The following is a 22,723-nucleotide window of genomic DNA, read 5'->3' on the forward strand; positions in this document are numbered from 1 at the left end:
GTCATGGAGGAAACGGTCCCTGCGGAAGTCAGAGAGGGAAAGGGAGGGGATGACGTGTCTGGTGGTTGGATCCCATAGTAGGTGACGGAAGTGATGGAGAATGATATGATGGATGCGGAGGCTAGTAAGTGAGTAATGTAAATGTGTAAATCATTTTATGTTCATCAGAAAGAAGAAAGAAGTCCAGTGTGTGTGTAATGCTTGTGTATGATATATGCATGCGTGAAGCATTTTGTGGAATTGGAATAAGCAGGATGTTCATGTTTTAGCAGTTCTCTTTGCCATTTATTCCCGGAACCCTATGCACTAGCTGAATGTCATGCCAATTTGACAGTTTAAAAATAAAATAAATACAAAAGACGTACATTTCTCCAAAGCCTTTTGTGGCCACTGCTTATCCCAAAGCATTCTTGAAATGCAACCTCTGTTGTTCTGCAGAGAAGCACAAAAATATGAAGATGGTGGAAATTTGGGAGAAGAAAGAGAGCTGGAGAGACTCAGTAGGTCAGGCAAGTAGACATGGGTAGTCAAGGTTGCAGCAATAACATACTAGCACTGATAGCATAGCAGTAAACGGCACACTGTTACAGATTTATTGTCGGAGTACATACATGCAACCCGAAGATTCTTTTTTTCCCGCGGGCATGGCAGAATTACCATTTATTGGCAGTGCAAAAAAAAAACCTGACACAGGGTACACAAATAAAGAAATATAAACAAACTGAGTGTGCAATACAGAGATAGGAAAAAAAAAATCAATGTAGGGCAAAAGGAGGAATCTTTAAATAAATTCCTGATTGAGTTTATTGTTGAGGAGTCTGATGGTGGAGGGGGAGCAGCTGTTCCTGAACCTAGTGGTGCCAGTCTTGTGGCACCGACACCTCTTTCCTGATGGTAGCAGCAAGAACAGGCCATGGGCTGAACCCTCGATGATTGCTGCTGCTCTCCATCGACAGCTTTCCCTGCAGATGTTCTCGATGGTGGGAATGGTTATACCTGTGATATCCTGGGCTGAGTCCAATACCTTTTGTAGGGCTTTGTGCTCTGCAATTTTGGTGTCCTCATACCAGACCATGAACACACTTTCCACCATACATCAGTAGAAGTTTGCCATGGTTTCCAACGTCATAACAAGCACCCGCAAATTCCTGAGGAAGTAGAGGTGCCGATGTGCTCTCTTCACAATGCTGTTTACGTGTTGGGTCCAGGAAACATATTCTGAGGTAGTGACTCCCAAGAATGCAAATTTGTTCACCCTCTCCATCTCTGCTCACCAATGAGCACTGGATCATACACCTCTGGTTTTCCCTTCTTGAAGTCAACAATCAGCTCCTTGGTTTTGGTGACATTGAGTGTGTGTTTGTTGATGGTGCACTATTCATCCAAGTTTTCGATCTCCCTCCTGTATACTGTATAAAACCCACTAAAATGGTATCAACAACAAATTTGTAAATGGTGGTGTTGTCATACTGAGCCATAGAGTCAAAGGCATATTGTAAGTAGAGCAGTGGGCTAAGAACATGCCAGCACCCAGGCTTCAAATCTGGCGCTGTCTTTAAGGAGTTTATACGTTCTTCCCATGTCTGCCTTGTAATATCATTGTGCTACTGAGCCATCCCTGTTCTTTCTACTTCCAATCAATTTTTTTAATGATTATTGCTTGAAATAAGCAGCTCTGACTATAAACATTTTGGCCATGAAGGAGTTTCTTTTTTTACTCTATTTCAGTTTGTGTTTGTCTCTGATAGTAATATATTGTCTAGAAAATGCTCATAATGTTTAATGTGTTCAATCACAAAATGAATCTTCCTAAATCTACATTCATAAACTTTCCCTTGTTGTCAAATCTCAATCGTCCTGGAATATCAAATGTCCCCATGACCATTAGCCTTTCAGTTTATGATGACACAATTAGATGGAATAAAATAAGGCTGCTATCAGAAGATAAGATGAATGATGAATTCAGAGTTTAATCCAAAAGCAATTTAACTTCAAGCAGGCATATATAAATTAAATGAGGCATTGAATTTGCTGTAAAACTGAGCATAAATCTCATCAAGCAATGAATAGTTGAACTACTGCATCACAAAATGACCCAATAACTTCAAAGTCTTGCAATGGGTTATTTAGTGGTTGTATCAGAGTATATTAAAATGCTTCATTCTCCCAGACTATAATTTCTTCAGAATGCACATTGAAAAGTAACGTGCATCGGACTTGCCGTTTCAAGGGACAATGGATAATCAGAATGAAGATTTCTGCTCTTCTTAAATTAAAGCCACGATTCGGTTTTTTAAAAGGCCATTATTCAGAGCAGCTGAGCTTTATCATGATGTGTTTGCGAGGAGTTTAAATTGATTAAAAGTCAGCTATGTCTACCCCTTTCTGACTAACAGGTTTATGGGATTTAAACAATTTGCCTTGGACATAAAGCATATCAGACTCCTGATGTGCTTTATGAGGAGAAATTTCTTCAGCTAGAAGGTGTTGAATATATAGAATTTGTTGTCACAGATGGCTGTGGAGGCTAAATCACTGGGCAGATTTCAAGTGGAGGTTGATAGGTTCTTGATTAGTAAGGGCATCAAAAGTTATGGGGAGAAGACAGGAGAATGGAGTTGGAAGGAAGAGTGTATCAGCCATAAATTGAATGGCAGAGCAGACATGATGGACTGAATGGCCTAGTTCTACTCCCATCTCTTATACTTTTATGGTCTGATGATCCTGTAGCAAAACTGATTTGTGTCCCAAACAGCATCTCAATAGTTATGAGTGACTTAGTCACCAAATATTGTTTTCATGATGACTGGGTGTAGGATAAGGAACGAAAGCACATTTATCTCTTTGTGAAAGTGAAATTTGATGGAAAGCCAAATCAGTCATTTTTTTTTAAATGGTTGGTAAGTTCAAAAAAGGAGAACCAAACAAAAATATTCAATATTATCTGAAAGAAAAATACTGCCCAGAAATCACATTAGGAAAAAGAAACAAGGTTAATGATCTTCTGCCAGTCAATTAAGGTAATAAAGTAATGTTTCCTGATTTGTTGAGTGTTTCCCTTTGTATTTCATTGAGTTTTGATTGACTGAGCACACATACCTACTCGGTTGACTACCTAAGCTAGTCCCATTTGCCTGTATTTTGATCATATAATTTCCTATCCATTTCCATGCTGGCCCAACTTTCCCTCATTCATGTGCCTTGCTGTTCAGCATGGGTGATCATGTCTCTCCATCTGTCATGATCTCTAACCCTCCGAATTGTAGTCATTGCTTCTCTTGTTCTCCTTTGGTGAAGGCTCCTTCTTTGAGCTGAGACCGTAGTCAATGTTGAGTTCATGATTATACAAGGGAAAAATACTGAAGAGGTTTCCCGTTGCCTTCTTTAGTTGCAGTATCCATTCTGGATTGGTAACCCTGACCATTGATCAACAGATTCAGCGTTTTTAATTTGTAGAATCTACTTCCCCCTCACTGACCAAAATATCCCAGCAACATTCATCCCACCTGCCTACATTTGGCTCATATCTCTCTAAGCCCATCCTATCCATGTATCCACCCAATGTTTTCTTAAACCTGTCTCAATCACCTCCTCCAGCAGGCTGTTCTATACACCCTCTGCTTAAAAAAGTTACCCCTCAGGTTTCCTGTTAAATCACTCCCCTGTCGCATTAGACCCATGTCTTCTGGATAGTAATCCTCCTCTGTGTTTACCTGGCCTTTTCCTCTCGTGATCTTGTACACCTCTGTGAGATTATCTCTCATCCTCCTGTGCTCTAATGAATAAACCCCTAGCCTGCTAAACCTCTTGAGTCCTGGCAACATCCTTGTAAATTTTCTCTGTGCTCTCTCCAGCTTGACAACATCTTTTCTGCAGCATGGTGACAAAAATTGAGCACGATGCTCCGAATAAGGCCTCAGCGACATCTAAGGCAACTGCAACATGACTCTTAGGATGCCATTCTTTCAGATGTTATACCACAAAGATATCAATAAAATTAAAAGAGTGAAGAGAAGATTTACAAGGATGTTGCCTGACCTTGAGGAACTGAGTTACAGAGAAAGGTTAAAACACAGAAATTGCTGAAAGAACCTACCTAGTCTTGCACCTTGACGAAAGGCTCAGGCCTGAAACATAGGTAATACAATACGATTCCGATTATCCAAAATGCTGGGGACTGGACATGTATCAGTGTAGAGCTCGTCGAAAGAACCAAAGACTTGTTGATCCAAACCAAGGCTTTTATTAGCAAAAGACCGGAGCTCTTCACAGGTGGCCGACCAGTCCGGAATGATCCGACCTGGCTAGGGACACAACCCTTTAAGGCCCAAACAATAGGTGTGGCTTAGCTCTCAGCCAATCGCTGTAAGCACAGTCTAGATACAGTAACTATATACACTATGTACATTGGTGATAGATCTGTACTATCACAATCAGTTAACTGCATTTTCCGGATATCTGACCTGCAGCCCAGTTTAAGCACAAAATACTTGTTTTGACAGCTCCCTACCGCCATCGTGCAACCTGCCCAGTAAACTCTAGCCTTGCCCCTGACTGCCGACCCAACTGAACTCCTGACGCCACGGTCACCAACCCAAACCCTGGCTCCGGCCGCCAACCCACTGGAACTCACAATGCGCCGGCTGCAAACTCTAACCCGGACCCCGACCACCTACTCACCGAAGCTCCCGACTCTTCGACCACCGACTCCAACGCTGAGCCAGTCCGCCTACCTGTAGGAGATCTGACGCTGATGCCACTAATTCTCATCTGAGTCCCAGCTATCCTCGGGCCAGAACTTCCCTGGAGCCTGAGATCCCCGCTTTGATCCCAGTCCAGTAGAATCAGTATAATACTTGTTCAGTATCAGCGGTTAAAACAACAAAAAAAAACTAGGGAAGGGTTTTCAAGCATGAAATAGTTTAATTCTTACCTTGAGTACACTTGAGTACATAAGAGCTATGTTGTATTCAAAATGGCGCTAACAGCGTGTCAGAGTCCCACTTGAGCGTGGCAGGTTTAAAAAGTTCAACTTTTGTTCCAACATGACATCATGCCATCGCCGAAAATTTTTACGGATAACTGGTAATTTCTGTAAAGTGGCTTTCAGGTAATCGGAAATGTATTGCATATCTTTACTGCTCTGACTGCTACATAACTGGCTGAGTTCCTCAAGCATTTCTGTTTTTTTTTACTACAATCACAGCATTTGCAAACAGGCAGGGAAAAATTAAACAGGTTTGCACTTTATTCCCTGGAATATAGAAGAATGTGAGGAAATATCATGGAGGTATACAAAATTATGAGAGGCATAGATAGAGTAAATGAAAGCAGGCTTCTTTCCACTGAAGTAAGGAGAGACAAGAATTAGAGGAAATGGGTTAGGGGCGAAAGGTAAAATGTTTAAAGGGAACATTCTGTGGAACCTCTACACGCAGAAAGAGGTGTAAGTGTGGAATGAGCTGACAGTGGAATTGGTAAATACATGTTCTATTTCCACATTTAAGAAAAAGTTGGACAGGTACATGGATGGGAGGGCTGTGGAGGGCTATGGCTCACGTGCATATCAGTGGGACCAGGCAAAATAATAGTTCTGCACAGACTAGATGGGCTGAAGGGCCTGTTTCTGATCTGTAATATTCCATGGTTCCATGTTTCATAATTCCATGACTTTGTAATCTAATCTGATGTCTTTCTATGCTCTCAGGTCATTGTTTGATAAAGAGTAACCCACACAATATTCCTTTTTCAACCAGCATCACTGGAAATAACCAACTGGTCATTTTTTTCTCAGTACTTTATTGGAACTTGCTGTACGATAATTGGTTACCACTTACTTTCATTGCAATCAATTCAGGTATATAGTAAAACCCCCAGTATCTGGCACCTATGGGCATTGGTAGATGCTGAATAAATAAATTTGCCGGTTGCTTGAGATTGCATGGATGGGTGAACTGACCACTAGGGGGACACCAATTTTTTTCCACAATATTTTTGAGGTTGCTGGTTGCTTGAATCCTGGATAACGGGAATTTCACTGTATTTCAGTGGCTATGATGCCATAAACGTCCTTCTTAATTTAATTCCTCAATAGCTCTGAATTAGTTAAATCATGATGGAATTGGTCGGACTGACTGAACATTGTTTGGACTCAGATCAGATACAATTGTCAAAACAACTGAAACCGAAATGAGCCCAATTCTTTCAGTACAGCTAGTTGTTCTGATCTGGATAACACTGCTGGGAAAGCTGACGGGAACATATTTAATAATAACTTTCAGAAAAAAATGTATAAATACTTGAAAGGGAAAAATTGTACCAAGGTATAGAGCAGGCACTTGGGATTATCAACCAGAAACCTAATCAGCATAAAGATGTGGTCTTGATTTATTTCAGGAATTAATATACTTTTACATCGTTTGATTATTTGAAAAGTGCAAGATAGACATTGAACAGAGTAGAAATGAGAGGTATTACACAATATTGATTTATATTGCATTACTGTCAAGTCACAGATACTGCTTAAATGGATACATGAGAATGAAGTTGTGTGGGTGCAGATCACATTACTTGCAGAGAATTGCAACTGTGGCACATTCTGGCAAGTCAGTTGAGAACCGTTGGATTAATTTGATCGCTCTTTCAAAAAGCTAAGGCAGGCACAATGTGTAATGTGCTGGGTTTTCCTTGTCTTGGTGTTCATTTCCAGAATACAGACAGAAAAACAGAATTACTTAAATCAACAGAAAGGGTTTATTAAGGAACTGACTACTGTAAGGTAAAACATCATGAGATGGGAATGTGTAGGGAGTTACCCTGTACAGGGCAGTAACAAGAAGGGGAGGTGTCCTTGTACTCCTGTTAGGTAAAACATCATGAGATGGGAATGTACAGGGCTGTAACAAGATGTGAATGCATCCTTGTACTTACAAGATAAGAGAGACATTGATGGATTGAGAGGCAGGAAGCTAGCAGGGAAAGGATAGCAACAGTTTTAGTCATTGGACAAGTAATGATATGATGATGTTCTAAGCACATATCCAAGGGTATAAAAAATCACCATTTTGCTGATAACGGCAGAATGCATTCTCCGACTAACATGGTTGGTCGCAAGTGTTACAATCCGGTAATAAAGAACAAAGAACCCTGATTTCGACTCAGCCTGGTGTTTGTCTCACTCATTCATGAACAAAGCAGACCTAACACTACTTAACCAAGTACATATAAAATGCAATGGCAGTGAATGCTTCCTCCAATCATAGAGCCACACAGGGCAGTGAAGATCAAAATAAAAATACTGCAGATGCTGAAAATCCATATGAAAGCAAGGAACTGTTGGAAATACTCAGCAGGTCAAGCTGCAACTGTGGGATGAGAAACAGAGTTCATGGTTCATGCTGCAGACCCATCTGATGAAGTCCCAATGAAGAGTCTTTGTCATGGTTTCACCTCACTGGTTGGTGCAGCCTGACCTGTTGAGCATTCCCAGCATTTTCTTTTTTATATCACAGAAAGTACTGAAAGCTCACCTATTGTACTAAATTTCTGTGGGTGAAAAATGCATGTTCCAGGCAATATGGTTATGGGGGCAAGAGTTGTCTTCGAAAAGAGCAATGGCAGCAAGAGGTGAATGTAACGACTCAGCACAATGTGTGTAGTGAATGAGTTCCCATCAGCACTCAATGCAAAACGTTCGCAGGGCTGCCAGGTCAAAGGTCAGATCTGCTTGTCACATCATAGTGCACTTCTGCATCACTTAAAAGCATCAGTTCAGAAATTTCTCTTTGGACACCATTAGATTAAAGAGGAATTTGATAATTCGCGGAGATCAGACTGCAGGGATGTGTGAGGCAAGCTAATGTGGGTTTCCGGTGTTTGTGGGAGTACCTTCACTGCAAGGAGCGCATGGTTTCAAGAATCTTAATCATTATCACTTCCTCAGTGTCAGTTAGGAAAGGCCATGAAATGCTAACCCTAGCAGCGACAACTGCATCCCACGACTAAACTTTCATTTCTTTCATCAATGCATGTTGTGTGATCATTTGTACGCAGAAGTAGCAAATGAAAGAGTTGCAGTTAAACAGTATCTTTTCAGGAAGGATCATAGTCGAAGAGAAGTGGGAAGCCATTGAGGACTAAGGGAGAAACTACTTCATCAGAGAGCTGTGAACTTGTGGAATTCCCTGCCACAGAAAGTTATTGAGGCCTGCTCATTTGTTATATCCAATCGAGGGGTAAGGAGGGCTATGGAATTAGGCAGAAAAAATAGTTCTGCACAGATGAGACGTATTTATTAGGGGAATATGCAATCATTAATCGATTTAGGCTTAAATGATTATCAGATTTCCTTTATCTATTTAGCCTTAGCAGTGGCTAAGAAATGTATAGCGCTTACTTGGAAAGATAGAAATATACTAACCTTAGATAGGTGGTATTTGGAGATGAAGTCTTGTTTAATTATGGAAAAGATATCTTTTTCAATTCAAGATAAGATGTCTTTTTATAAGTTGAAGTGGACTCCATTTGTTAAGTACTTGCAATTAAGTCTGATTTAAATATGTTTTATGTGTGATAATTTAGATTTGATAACTTTTTTTATTAATATTTTTACTTGTTATTTTCTTTTGTTTGTGAGTTCTTTTATATATAATATTACTAACTTTATTAATTCTTCACTCTTTATTTTGGGGGAAGGGTGGTTTTTTTTATATATAGTTTTTTTAGTGGTCGTATAAATGGGGGGGTTAGATTGATTTAAGTTAGGTTATTAATGTTGTGTTGCAATAATTACTTCATTTTTATTGTTTCTTTAAATGTAATTTCTTCGTTTTATTCATGTAATAAAATCTTTAAATAAAGTTTCAAAAAAAAACAGATGAGATGTGCTGAACAGCCTGTTTCTCTGATGTCAGGTTCTGTTTCTAGGGCCTTGTTGGCTGAAGGGGTCAATGGGGATGGAAAGAATGCAGGAATTGGGAATGGAGGTCACCTGATCATATTGAATGGTGATGCAGACCAGAAGAGTCAAATGGCCTTCTCCTCCTCCAATGTTCCATGAATCTATGAGACAACAAGGAGTTGCCGGTGTAAAACCTGAACTATAATGCCTGATGAAACTCAGCAGGATGAACCTTATATAACAAAAATAAAGATACAGAACCAAATTTCAGGCTTCAGCTTTTCATCAAGTTAGAAGAAAAACGTAGGCAGGCGCCCTAACGGGCATAAGCACATTCCTGTCAGCAGGGGATCTTTGGCTTGGCTTCGCGGACGAAGATTTATGGAGGGGGTAAAAAAGTCCACGTCAGCTGCAGGCTCGTTTGTGGCTGACCAGTCCGATGCGGGACAGGCAGACACGATTGCAGCGGTTGCAAGGGAAAATTGGTTGGTTGGGGTTGGGTGTTGGGTTTTTCCTCCTTTGCCTTTTGTCAGTGAGGTGGGCTCTGCGGTCTTCTTCAAAGGAGGCTGCTGCCCGCCAAACTGTGAGGCGCCAAGATGCACGGTTTGAGGCGATATCAGCCCACTGGCGGTGGTCAATGTGGCAGGCACCAAGAGATTTCTTTAGGCAGTCCTTGTACCTTTTCTTTGGTGCACCTCTGTCACGGTGGCCAGTGGAGAGCTCGCCATATAATACGATCTTGGGAAGGCGATGGTCCTCCATTCTGGAGACGTGACCCATCCAGCGCAGCTGGATCTTCAGCAGCGTGGACTCGATGCTGTCGACCTCTGCCATCTCGAGTACCTCGACGTTAGGGGTGTGAGCGCTCCAATGGATGTTGAGGATGGAGCGGAGACAACGCTGGTGGAAGCGTTCTAGGAGCCGTAGGTGGTGCCGGTAGAGGACCCATGATTCGGAGCCGAACAGGAGTGTGGGTATGACAATAGGTGCATAAAGGGTGCAGATGATGGAATCTGACAGGAAAGGTAGTTTGAAGAGTGGAACAAGCAAATGGAACCAGAGAAGGGAAGCACAGCCTGGCAGATGGGAACAGTGGGGGCAGGGGATGAATGAATGTGTGGGTGAGAGGCACGTGGGGGAAGAGGGGCAGGACAGGTGCTGATAGCTGCTAGGGCATAAACAATGTGGTCAATGCCCTGTTCTTCCTGGAAGAAATAATATGGACCATTAATATTCACCTGTTGGAGGAAATGGGCAATGGGTGTGTGTGTGTGTGTGTGTGTGTGTGTGTCAAAGAACATTGTTGTTTGAGAGATGCATTAAGAACAGGATTTAGATCAAACAAAGAGAAACATTCCACAGATGATGCTATAGCCTTGCCACTTCACTCCATCTTGACCTACCTGGAGAACAAGGCCTCATATACCAGGCTGCTGTTCATTGACTTCACCTTGGCTTTTAACATGATCATTCCCCAGAGGCTGATGGAGAAGCAATCCTCAATGGGACTCAACACTCCATTCTGTAACTGAATCCTGAACTTTCTAACAGAAAGAACACAGTCTGTCCAGTTCAATGTTGAGCACTGGCTCTGTGCTCGGTTCGCTCCTGTTCACACTACTGACCCATGACTGCATCATGAGGTCCAGCTCCAACAAATGTCATCAAGATTACAGATGACACCTCATCGCTAACAAGGATGAGTCGCACTACCAAGAAGAGGTGGAAAATCTCGTGAAATGGTGCGAGAGGAACAACCTGAATCTCAATGTGGACAAGATGAAGGAGATGATCGTGGACTTCAGGAGGACCAGGAATGACCACCCTCCATTTCACATCAGCAATTCTGTCATGGAGAGAGTGGAGAGCATCAAGTTCCTTTGAGTTTACTCAACTAGTTAATTATCATGGACACTCAACATCTCCTTACTTATCAGGAAGGTGCAACAATGACTGTACCTCCTAGGAAGACTGAATTGGGCCAGTATTATATCAACTATCTATAGAAGCTCTATAGAGAGCGCCCCAACCAGCTGCATCTCAGTGTGGTACAGTTGCTGCAGATAAATGGATCAGAGGTCAATCCACAGGACCACAAATGTGACAGAGAGGATCACCGGAGTATCTCTCCCTCCCCTCGATATCATCTACCAGGATTGTTGTCTGAAGAGGGCACAGAAAATCATTGAGGACCCATTCCACCCTGCACACAGCTTCTTTCAGCAACTAGCCATCCGAGACTTTGATATTCATGAATCAATATTTATTTATTTGTATAGATGAAATGTTTGTCCTGCACAGTTATTGTTTATCTGTATATCTGCGTGTTTTGCACTGAGGTCATGGAGCCTATCGGATTAAAGAGAAGAAAGTGCTTGCTGTCTTAAAGTAAATAAAGGTCTGAAAAGATCACAAGGGTGATCTTGACAAGCCTGAGGGAAATGTTTTATGATGTAACAATTTAGTTATGCAACAAGCCTAGTTGTATGCAGAATACTGTTTGTAAAAATGTGTAGCATGCTTTAATTGCACAGACTAGACTCGAGCTTGGGGTTCAAGGCTGCAGATGCAAACATCCGACATGATCAGGAAGCCTCCAGCATCCTTTAACATTCCAGTACTAATACCTGTACCCCCTTCAGCCAGTCATGAGGCAGTCTCCAGCAGTTTGCAGACTGGTTGTGAGTTTCTTGGCTGCAGTTGCCAACAGCCTGGATCCTACGTGGGTACCTCGTCTCAAGTCACTGACACTCCACCCACCAACTGTGTGTTGTTCAGTCTCAGAGCCCCTCATTGGTCTGCCGCAAAGTTCACCGTTCCATGGGTCGTCTCCTCTGCTTCTTTACAAACGGGGTGATATCTCCGTTTTCTGGTGCCCTGTGCCAGAGAGATCAAGATATTACTGAATATTAATGGATTAAAGGTTATCATAAAAAAATATTCATTTATTTAAAATTATGTCTTTATTATTTGCTGTGTTGTGTGTGTATGCATGTGCACCATGGTGCGGAGAAACATTGCTTCGTCTGGTTGTCTATGTACAGACAGATGATAATGAACTTGAACTTGATATAAATATAGTGCAGGAAAACTGCATTAAGGGAGAAAATCAGCTACAATCAGGATGAATTTCAGAAAGGATTGTGCAGCCGAGTTCTGTTTCTATACTCTGGATTCCAGAGAGTGTTGTAGAATAGAGATGCCAAGGTGAGCATGTACATGGTTACTTGAATGCAGGTGACGCAGGTGAAGAAGAAGTTTTGCATGCTGACCTTATGGGTCAAGGCATTGTGATGCCATGTTAGAACTGTACAGTTCTTTGATGAGAATATGCTTAGAGTGTTGTGTGGAAATCTGGTCCCCATCCTATAGGAAGGATGGCATTAAGTGGGAAAGGGTACTGAAAAGATTTATGAGCATGCTTGCAGAAACAAATGGCTTGAGTTATAGGGAAATACTGTATAGACTGAGACTTTTCTCTCTGGAGTGTAAGAAGCTGAAGGATGACCTTTGCGGTGGTTTGGTATGACACCAGAAACCCTGGGAAATTTCTGCAGAGGCGTGGTAGAAAGAGTGCTCACCGGCTGCATCACTGGGACACCAATACTGAGCATAAAGCCCTCCAAGGGTAGTGGACACAGCACAGGCTATCACAGGCAAAACCTTCCCCACTATTGGTAGATCTACAGGGAACACTGTCATCAGAGGGCAGAAGCAATCATCAAAGACCCACACCACCCAGCACATGCTGTGTTTTCGCTACTGCCATCAGGAAGGATGCACAGGTGCCACAAGTCTCACACCACCAGGTTCAAGAACATTTGCTACCCTCCACCGTCAGACAAACTGAATCAGAGACTCATTTAAGGACTCTGCAACCTAAAAATTTAGAGAGTTAATCTGCTTCAATAAAGGGACCTTAAATGATGGAAATCTGCTGAAGTTTCCTGTCCTGGCATGTGTGACTCCAAACCCACAATGAGGCTGAGTACTGTGGGTTGAAATGGCAACAAATCCCCTCAGTCATAGAACATGGAACATTACAGCTCAGTACAACCCTTTTAACCCATGATGTTGCATCGATCAATACGAACCTACTCAACAAATTCAACCTCTTTATCTCACACCCATATCCTCTATTTTCCTTGCATCCATGTGCCTATCTAGGAGTTTTTTTTGAACGTCCCTACTAAACCAGCCTCCATCACCACCCCTGACAACGCTTTACAGGTACCCGGTACTCTCTGCGTAGAAAACGTACCCCTAAATTTTACCTCCCCTCACCTTGATCACCACAGGAAGAGAGTTCTGGCCGTCCACCCTATCTATGCCTCTCATAATCTTGTCCACCTCGGGTAGCAGTTTTCCCAGTGAGAGCCACACCTGTCTGAATAAAAACATTCACTGGTATTTGTGCTCTAGATAGGTTGTCACATGTATCAAGGTCCAATGATAAAGGCTGCATTGCGAGCACACCAGTAGATATCTCATACAACAATTAAGACGCAGTATGAATGTGTAGTTACAGAGAGAGGCAAAACACAAATGCTGGAGAAACTCAGCCAGTCTCGCAGTGTCCAGAGGAGGCAAAGGTATAATACTGACATTTCAGGCCCAAGACTTTCCTCAAGGTTGGATAGATTTCTACAGAATAAGAGAAGGAGATAGGGCAGGTAGCCTATCATTAGATCAGCCATGATCATAATGAATGGCAGACCAGACTCGATGGGCTGGGTAGTCTACTCCTGCTTCTATTTCTTATGTTCTTATCTGCAGTCTTTCATGTTTCACTCAGTTACAGAGAGAGATCAGACAGTGCAGAGCAAAGGCAAAGTAATTTTCTTATTTTGGGGTTCATTCAGGAGTCTGATAATGGCAGGATATAAACTGAACTTGAATCCAGTGGTGTGTGATCTCTCACCAGGTAGTACAGGTGATAGGTGGTTATGTTGACAAGAATGGATGCAATCAGGAGGATAATGGGAGAGTGATATTTGTTTAGCTTCGGCCACCAAGATAAGAATTTCCTCCTCGAAATAAAAAGCAATAAGTTTCAAGCTGCGTAAGAAGATAAAAGACAATTGCAGAAGTGAAAATAAGAGCAGCATATTTTCTGCTGAGTGCACAGACTTGGAGCTAAAACACTTATTATCCACCATTTGGAAATGAGACGAATGAAGAGATTATTCTGAAGGAATGTTGCAAAACCCCTTGGGACTTGACTGAGTTCCCTGGAGTGTCCAGACCCAATAAATCATCCGAGACTGAATTATGGCCAGCATCATGAGTCGGACATTAATCACGCCCCATGGGTCTCTCTAATGTAGTGAGTTGTTGCCATGCATTAAAGTTTCACTTGGAAAAGCATTAGCTAAAGTTAATGAGGTAACAAGAACCGTTCCAATGATGCACTCAGTTCTTTTGTGGCTCCATCACATTTTGTCGGAGTGACTGGTTGGTGACTGACAAAATTGTCGAATACTCTATCGGATTTCTACATTTGTCTGTGGAAAGAATACAGGTTGTTTGTATCTGGTTTGAAAAATTAAATGCCCATGAATGCAGAAAGCAGCAGAAAGTGTCAAATCTAGCCAGGTCCATCAATGGGCACAAACCTCCTAACCACTGAAGACATCTACATGAGGTGTTACCTCAAGAAGTCACCCAACATCACTCTGGCCATGCCCTCTTCTTCAGGCAGAAGGTATAAAAGCCTTCTATGGCCTCTCTATGCTCAAGAACAGTTTTTAATCCAGCTTCAGAATCTAGATTCACCTAAACTTAACATGCTTGAAAACAAACAAGGTTCTCCCTGAACTACTGACACAGCACATTTTTTTCCCCCCACAAGTGGCCTATTTAATTATCTTATTAAGTTAAAAAGGAAAATATGCAGGTGCTGGCATCAAGTGCAATACACAAGTGCACTGGAGAAACTCAGCAAGTACTGCAGATTCCTTCGGAAGGGAAGGGTAACCAACGTTTCGAGCCTGAGCCCTGCCTGATTAAAAAAAGCCTAGGCCTGAAACATTGGTTACCCTTTACTGCCTTATTTACTTTATTGTTTACTTTTCCATCCAATTGTATTCATTATCTCTTCATTGCATCTATTGTATTAATTATGCTTAAAGTGTGTTTATGTTCCTGGAAATTTGCAGTGATCAAGAGTTTCATTACATTTGTTCATTGTACTTATGCTATGACAATTAGCTCTTCCTATATTCATATGGAGCACAATTAGCATAGCGGTTAGTGCCACACTGTTACAGCGCCAACGATTGGGACCTTGGTTCGAATCCTGTGTCTTTAAGGAATTTGTACTTTCTCCCTGAGTCTGCATGGGTTTTCCCCAGGGGCTTCAGTTTCATCCCATCTTTCAAAATGTACCTCGTGTTGAAGGTCAATTGGGTGTAATTGGATGCTACAGGCTTGTGGGCCAAAAGGACCTGTTATTGTACTGTATGTCTCTATTTAAATTTAAAAATAAAAAAAATTCATTCATATTTTATGGACACAAGTGCACAGAACAAATCTAATTGTTCCCAAAATGATGAAACACTATGAACAAACTAACTCTTGGATTACAGGAGGTAAATAAATAATTCTGCAGATGCTGGGGTCTAGTGTGGTACACAAAAGTGCTGGAGAAACTCAGCAGGACATCTAGCATCCATAGGATGTAAAAGTAAGTTGATATTATAGGCTCAGGCAGTCTGTTTATTGGACAACATTCTTAACATATAAATAAGTAGATTTGGAAAACCCATCTGGGACTGAATCTCTAGATAGATTTTGTTGAAAAAGATAGCTTTTGAGAGGAGCTTGTTGATGCATCCCCTAGGGGATTGGCTGTACTGGGTTGGGTGTTGTGCAATGCACCAAAAGCGATCAGAGAATTTAGGGTAAAGGAACCAATAGGGAACAGTAATCACTCTATGATTGAGTTCAATTTACGGTTTCACAAAGAGAAAATACATTCAGATGTGTCAGTATTTCAGTAGAAAATACAGTGGCTTGAGAGAGGAAGTTGTCAAAGTAGATTGGAAGGGGGAACTAGTAGGGAAGTCAGCAGAGCAGCAATGGATGCAGTTTCTACAAGAAATGGGAAAGGTGCAAGATAAATACATTTCAAATAGAAAAAATGTCACAACTGTAGCTGACTAGAGAAGTCAAAGCCAATGTGAAAGCAAAAGAGGACATTACAAGGAAGCAAAAATTAGTTGAGAAGTTTTTAAAAACTTATAGAAGACGACTAAAAAGAACTCATATGGAAATGAAGTATGAAAGTAGGCTAGCAAATAATATCAGAGGATACAAAAAGCTTCTTCAAGAATATGAAGAATAGAAGAGTAATTATAAGGACCAATAGAAAATGACACAGGAATAAGTAATAATGGGAGACAAGGAAATGGCAGAGGAACTAAATGAGTACTGTGCATCAGTCTTCACTGTGGATGACACTAGCAGTGTGCCAGATATCAAAGGGTATCAGGGAAGGGAAGTGAATGCTATTACCTCTTCCTTAAGGCTGGGTAAGTCTTCCAGTCCAAATGGATTGCACCTTCGAGTCCTGAAAGAGAGAGTGATAGATATTGTGGAGGCATTAGTAATGATCTTTCAGGAATCAGTAGGTTCTGCCATGGTCTCAGAGGACTGGAAAATCACAAATGCCACCCCACTATTCACAGAGGAAGACAGTAGAAAAGCCATTATAGGCTGGTTAACCTGGCGCCAGTGGTTGGGAAGATATTAGAGTCAATTATCAAGGGTGAAGTTATGGAGTACTTAGAAGCACATGACAGAAGAGGCCAAAGCCTACATGATTTCCTTCAGTGAAAATCTTGCTTGACAAACCTATTGGAATTCTCTCAGGGTGATAAGCTGGCTGGATAAGGAAGGAACAGTGGATGTTGTTTATTTATTTTCAGAAGGCATTTGACAAGGCGCTGCACATGAGGCTACTTGACAAGATATGATCTACTGGTATAATGGGAAACATACTAGCATGGGTAGAGCACTGGCTGATTGGCAGGAAGCAGAGACTTGGAATGGAGGGTTCATATTCAGATTAACTGCCAATTGCTAGTGGTATTTCTCACGGGTCGGTGTTGGGGTCATTTCTTTTTATGTTGTATATTGATAATTTGGATTATGGAATGAAAGACTTTGTGACCACATTGGCAGATGATACATAGTTAGGTGGAGAGCAGGTAGTGTGAAGGAAACCAGGAGGATGCAGACTAGGAGAATGGACAGAGAAGTGGCAAATTAAATATAATGTTAGGAAATGTACAATCCTGCACTTAGATAGAAAAGTTAAATGGGCAGATTGTTTTTTTTTTTTAAATGGGGTGAAAATTGAAACTATCCAGATGCAAAGGGACCTGGGAGTCCTCATGCAAGATAGCCTGAAGGTAAACTTGCATGTTGAGGCAGTGGTGAAGAAAGCTAATGCGACGTTGGTGTTCATTTCAAGAGGAATAGAATGTAAGAGCAGGGATGTGATGTTGAGACTTTATAAGGTACTGAAGAGACATCACTTTGAGTATTGCGAGCAGGTTTTGGCTCCTCATTTACAAAAAGATGTGCTGACACTGGAGAGAGTTTAATTGAGGTTCACACAGATGATTCCAGGAATGAAAGTGTTATCAACATGAGGAGTGTTTAACAGCTCTAGGCCTGTATTCGTTGGAATTTAAGAGAATGGGGCGGGGGGATCTCAATGAAACATTTTAAATGTTCAAAGGCATGGACAGTGATGTAGGAAGGTTATTTCTCATGATGGGAGAGTCAAGGACAAGAGGACACAACTTCAGGATTGAAGGGCATCCTCTTAGAACAGAAGGCGTCAACCTTCAGTGGTAAATCTGTGGAATTTGTTGCTTCAGGTGGTTGTGAAGTCCAGGTCAAGTGGTGTACTTAAGGCAGAGATTGATAGGTTATTGATTAGTTAGGACATCAAGGGTTATGGGGAGAAAGCTGGGCAGTGGGACTGAGATCAGCTCATGATTAAATGTTGGAGCAGACTAATGGGTGAATAGTCTGTTCTTCTGCTTCTATGTCTCTTTTTAAATTGTAATCAAGCTTATTGAATGCAAATTAGTTGCTGAGCTTTCCATGAGGAAATATCTTACACAATTATTTTATTTCATTTTGGGACCATGGAATGATGGAGTTAAGGAATCACTGCACTAATATTGGCCCTTCATCTCTCAAGTCTGTGCTGCTGTCCAGTATCCTGTCAGGGTGCATCACTGCATGGGATGGAATGGGAACTGTTCCACCCAAGTCAGAAAGCCCGCAGAGAGTTGTGAATGTAGCTCAGGACATCACACACAACCCCATCCTCTCATTCAACTGCATCTGATTGGACAGATTAGGTCTTTATTCTTTGAAGCGTAGAAGGTTGAGAGGGGATTTGATAGAAGTATTTAAGATTATGAAAGGGATAGACAGAGTGGATGTGGATAGACTATTTCCGTTAAGAGGAGGAAAGATTAAAACAAGAGGACATGAGTTAAGAATTAAGGGGCAGAGGTTTAGAGGTAACATGAGGGGGAACTTCTTTACTCAGAGAGTGGTAGCCGTGTGGAATGAGCTTCCGGGAGAAATAGTGGCGGCGGAGTCAATTGTATTATTTAAGAAAAGGTTGGACAGGTCTATGGATGAGAAGAAGATGGAGGGTTATGGGCATTGTGCAGGGAGGTGGGACTAGAAAGGGGTGTTTGGTTCGGTGCGGACTAGAAGGGCCTAATGGCCTGTTTCCGTGCTGTAATTGTTATGTTATGTTATCTATAAAATCATCAACGGTGATTGAAATTGTGAAGTTTCACAATATTGAAGTTGGTGCATTTCCTGGACTAAACACAGCATCATAGAATCAGAAACGGGCCCTTCAGCCCATCATGTTAATGCCTATATTAGAACTTTACCCTTCGGACCACAATATTGTACCTACCCTTGTAACCCTACTCCGCAACAATTGAATCCTTGCCTCCCTTACAGCCTTTATATTTCTTATCACCTTGTACCTCTAATTCCTTCAAATCACCCTATTTTAACAGCCTCCTTCAACTCTCTTGGGACCTACCAATCTCTGAAGCCTACCCAAAATGTTCCTCCATTCTCCTGAAATACAAGCCCTCTTGTATTGGCCATTGTTGAGCTGGGAAAAAGATTCTGGCTGCCTCTCATGATCTTATACCTCTCCATGAATTTACCTCTCATCCTCCTTCACTCCAAAAGCCCAAGCTTTGTCAGAAGACAGGTTCTCTAATCCAGGCAACATCCTGATAAGTCTTCTTTACACCCTCTCCAAAGCTTTTGCATCCTTCCAGAATGAGGCAACCAGAACCAAACACAGTACATGTGGCTTAATAAAAGTTTCACAGAGTTGCGATATTACATCACGGCTCATGAACTCAGTCCCATGACTAATGCAGCCCAACACAGTTACCAGTTAAACAAGAAAACCTGCTGATGCTGGGGTCGAATACAATACACAAAGGTGCTGGAAAAACTCAGCAGGTCATGCAACATCCTGAGGAAGTAACCACAGATTTGGACCTGAGCCCGAAAGGTCCTTCCTGATGAAGGACCTTGGCCTGAAATGTTGGTCATCGTTTACTTCCTATGGATGGTGTGTGACTTGGTGAGTTTCTTCAGCTCACTTGTGCATCGCAGCATAGTTTCCAGTTCTTGGTCTGTTGTCATCTCTCTATGTGTGATTTAAATGTTCATCGAGCTACTAATAAGATCAGAGAGTTGTACAACATAGAATATACCATTTGGTCAAATGCATCTAAACCAGGCATCATGCCTATCTTCATGCCTATATAAGCAGCAGATTGGTACAGGACACCAGAGTGGGAGAACATATCCTCACACCCCCATATCTCTGCTGAGAAGAAGCCTTGAAGAGGACCCTGCAGGGTAGGACATGACAGTGACAGAACAGCCTGGGATTCAGATGCTAAAGACCTCACACCTGGCCACTGTCTGCTAGCAACTATTTTCTGGGGTTGATCAAGAAAGTCTGCAGATACAAGGGTCAAGAACATTGCACAAATGTGCTGGAGAAACTCAACATGTCACGCAGAATCCATGGGAAGTAAAGGAGTAACCAACGTTTTTGTCTGGGCCCTTCATCAGGAATCAGCTGTATAAATGGGCATAACCCACTCCCAATACTGCCATTGGTTTGGGACATTCCAAAGACATACAAACAGAAAATGCTGAAAATATTCAGCAGGCTCAGGAAGCTTCCATTGAAAAAGAAAGAACTCACTTGTCGGGTTGGAGACCTTACATCACAATTTTGTCAAAATGTTTAACCTATTTCTCTTTACCCTGTTGCTGCCTGCATCCCAGTTATTTCCTGAGCTATCTGCTTGATCTTAGGTTTCAACATCTGCAGTTTCATTTTCCTTTTCAAGAATTCCCACTTGATCTCCATAATAATTCCTCAGCAAACAAGTGGTTGCCTCCAGTTCTGGGGTTTTCATGTTGGCTGGTGAGTCCAATGTGGCATCGACAGACTCGATCACAGGAGATGTCAGGGCTCAGTAGCTGGTGCAGACCCGTAAGGAGCAAAGGAGCAGAGATGCCACGCTCCCGCTACGTCCAACTGTCCAGTCGACTGCTGTTGGCTCCGCATGGGTTTTGAATGGCCCGTTGAGGGAGCCAACCCTGGGGATTTTTATGTGATATCCCACACCCAAAATAGCGACACGCATTAATTGGCAGCCACGAGGGGAGGAGAGGACAGGAAGATCATGTACCGTCTGAGAGAGAGAAGCAGAGGAAACAACCTGTGGGGACGTTGACCATGGTGGCGGAGCAGTGAGGGGTCTCTGCGGTTAAGGGACCAGAGCATGCTGTGGGTTGCTGGAGACTGCTATCGGGAAACTTGCACAGGGCTGTGGAGTGCTGGAGACTGGCTCGAATGGCAGGAGGGTTCCCAGGCATCAGAACCAGGATGCGAGGAGGTGCCAAGGGCAGTTCATACCTGGAACTCCAGTTGCCAATGGTTTGGACTGGACTCTGTGCAGCTGTGGGGGCTGCAGAAGCGCTGGAGGCGAATTTACGGACAAGGTGACTCTGGGGGGCGGGGGAAACTCCCTTTTGCCTCTCTTTCTCTGACTGACTGTAAGTCAAACTGTAAGAGGTGCTTAGGCAATTCCTGCTGGAGGCGAATCTGTCTGCTTTGACAGTTATATGACACTGTTTTAGTAATATAATAAATTGAATCTTGAATTGGAACACCCAGAAGAGAACCACGCTGACATGGAGAGAACATGCAAACTGCTTCCGGGCAGCACTGGTTTCAAACCTGGGCCGCTGGCGCTATAATAGCATTGCATTAACTGCATCACTAACCGCACTGCTCCACTGCTTTGGTGATTTTTTCCGCCAAAAATATGGAACACTTCATGAATTTGCACGTAATCCTTGCACAGGGGCTATGCTAATCTTCTCAGTATCATTCGAATTTTAGTATTTGTGCTGCCGAAGTGAGCACAGGTGATTTAACACTTCTTAAATGCGGTCAGTGAATTTGTTTCTTCCACTCTCTCTGGAAGTGTATTGCAGGTACTCACAGTTCCCTGGGTGAATGTCAGGTCAGGAGAACTTCTGTAAAGTGTTTAATCCAAGAGCAATTTGTGCTTCCAAGGTTATTTGGCCATTCTCATCAAATTAGGCCTGCTATTTTATGGTAGCAAAGTCAAGAGTCTTTTCACAGGTGTTGATTGTGGTGTGCCTCAGAGCAGTGCCTCCTGCTGGTTGGGCTTGTCAGGTTGTCTCTATGAGGATACTGGAGAAGAGCTAACATTATAGTATTCTTGACATCTTTAAACTTGCTTTTCTTACAAAACTTTAATGCAATCATCATTGTTTGGGGGCGAGATCGATGGACATAATACAGGGAAGCAGCAAATGGCTCGTAAAACACCCATCAGCATCCGTTACTGTGCAGGTGATGTAGACAACTTTGCTGCCTCTTGCTCAGAGGAGAATAAGATATATCAGATCTGGGGAAGATGACACAGTGGCAGAGCTAAGACATCTACTGCCTTGCAGGACCAGAGCCCAGATTCAACTTGACCACGTACAAAATCTACACTTATCCTGATAGCTGTGTGACTTTCCTCTGTGTGTTCCAGTAGGTGATGGTCATGGAGAATGCTATAGAGTCCATTGCTGTCTGACTCTATGAACTCCTTGATGCTAATATTGTAGATGGATGTACAATTTTGTGATTGGATGTATCATATTGTAGTTAGATGTATACTTTTGTGGTTCAATATATACTATTGTGTTAGTATTCAACTACATACTTTACACATGAGAATTCGCAAAAGGGCACACACTCAAATACAAGAGCAATAATATATCAATAACTAACTTCTTTATTTTCTTCTTTGGCTTGGCTTCACGGACGAAGATTGATGGAGGGGTAATGTCCACGTCAGCTGCAGGCTCGTTTGTGGCTGACAAGTCCGATGCGGGACAGGCAGACACGGTTGCAGCGGCTGCAGGGGAAAATTGGTGGGTTGGGGTTGGGTGTTGGGTTTTTCCTCCTTTGTCTTTTGTCATTGAGGTGGGCTCTGCGGTCTTCTTCAAAGGAGGTTGCTGCCCGCCGAACGGTGAGGCGCCAAGATGCACGGTTTGAGGCGAGATCAGCCCACTGGCGGTGGTCAATGGGGCAGGCACCAAGAGATTTCTTTAGGCAGTCCTTGTACCTCTTCTTTGGTGCACCTCGGTGGCCTGTGGAGAGCTCGCCATAGAACACGATCTTGGGAAGGCGATGGTCCTCCATTCTGG

At 42.4% G+C, this 22,723-nt stretch overlaps 1 non-coding gene across 1 annotated transcript; it reads right to left on the reverse strand.

The window, feature by feature from the left end:
• Positions 1 to 21,312: 21,312 nt before the first annotated feature.
• On the reverse strand, positions 21,313 to 21,419 carry LOC138745128 (U6 spliceosomal RNA). The gene has a single exon (XR_011346056.1). It is a non-coding gene; the product is annotated as a U6 spliceosomal RNA (small nuclear RNA).
• Positions 21,420 to 22,723: the final 1,304 nt, after the last annotated feature.

The sequence above is a fragment of the Narcine bancroftii genome, chromosome 10, assembly GCF_036971445.1.
Source record: "Narcine bancroftii isolate sNarBan1 chromosome 10, sNarBan1.hap1, whole genome shotgun sequence".
Classification (NCBI taxonomy): Eukaryota; Metazoa; Chordata; class Chondrichthyes; order Torpediniformes; family Narcinidae; genus Narcine; species Narcine bancroftii.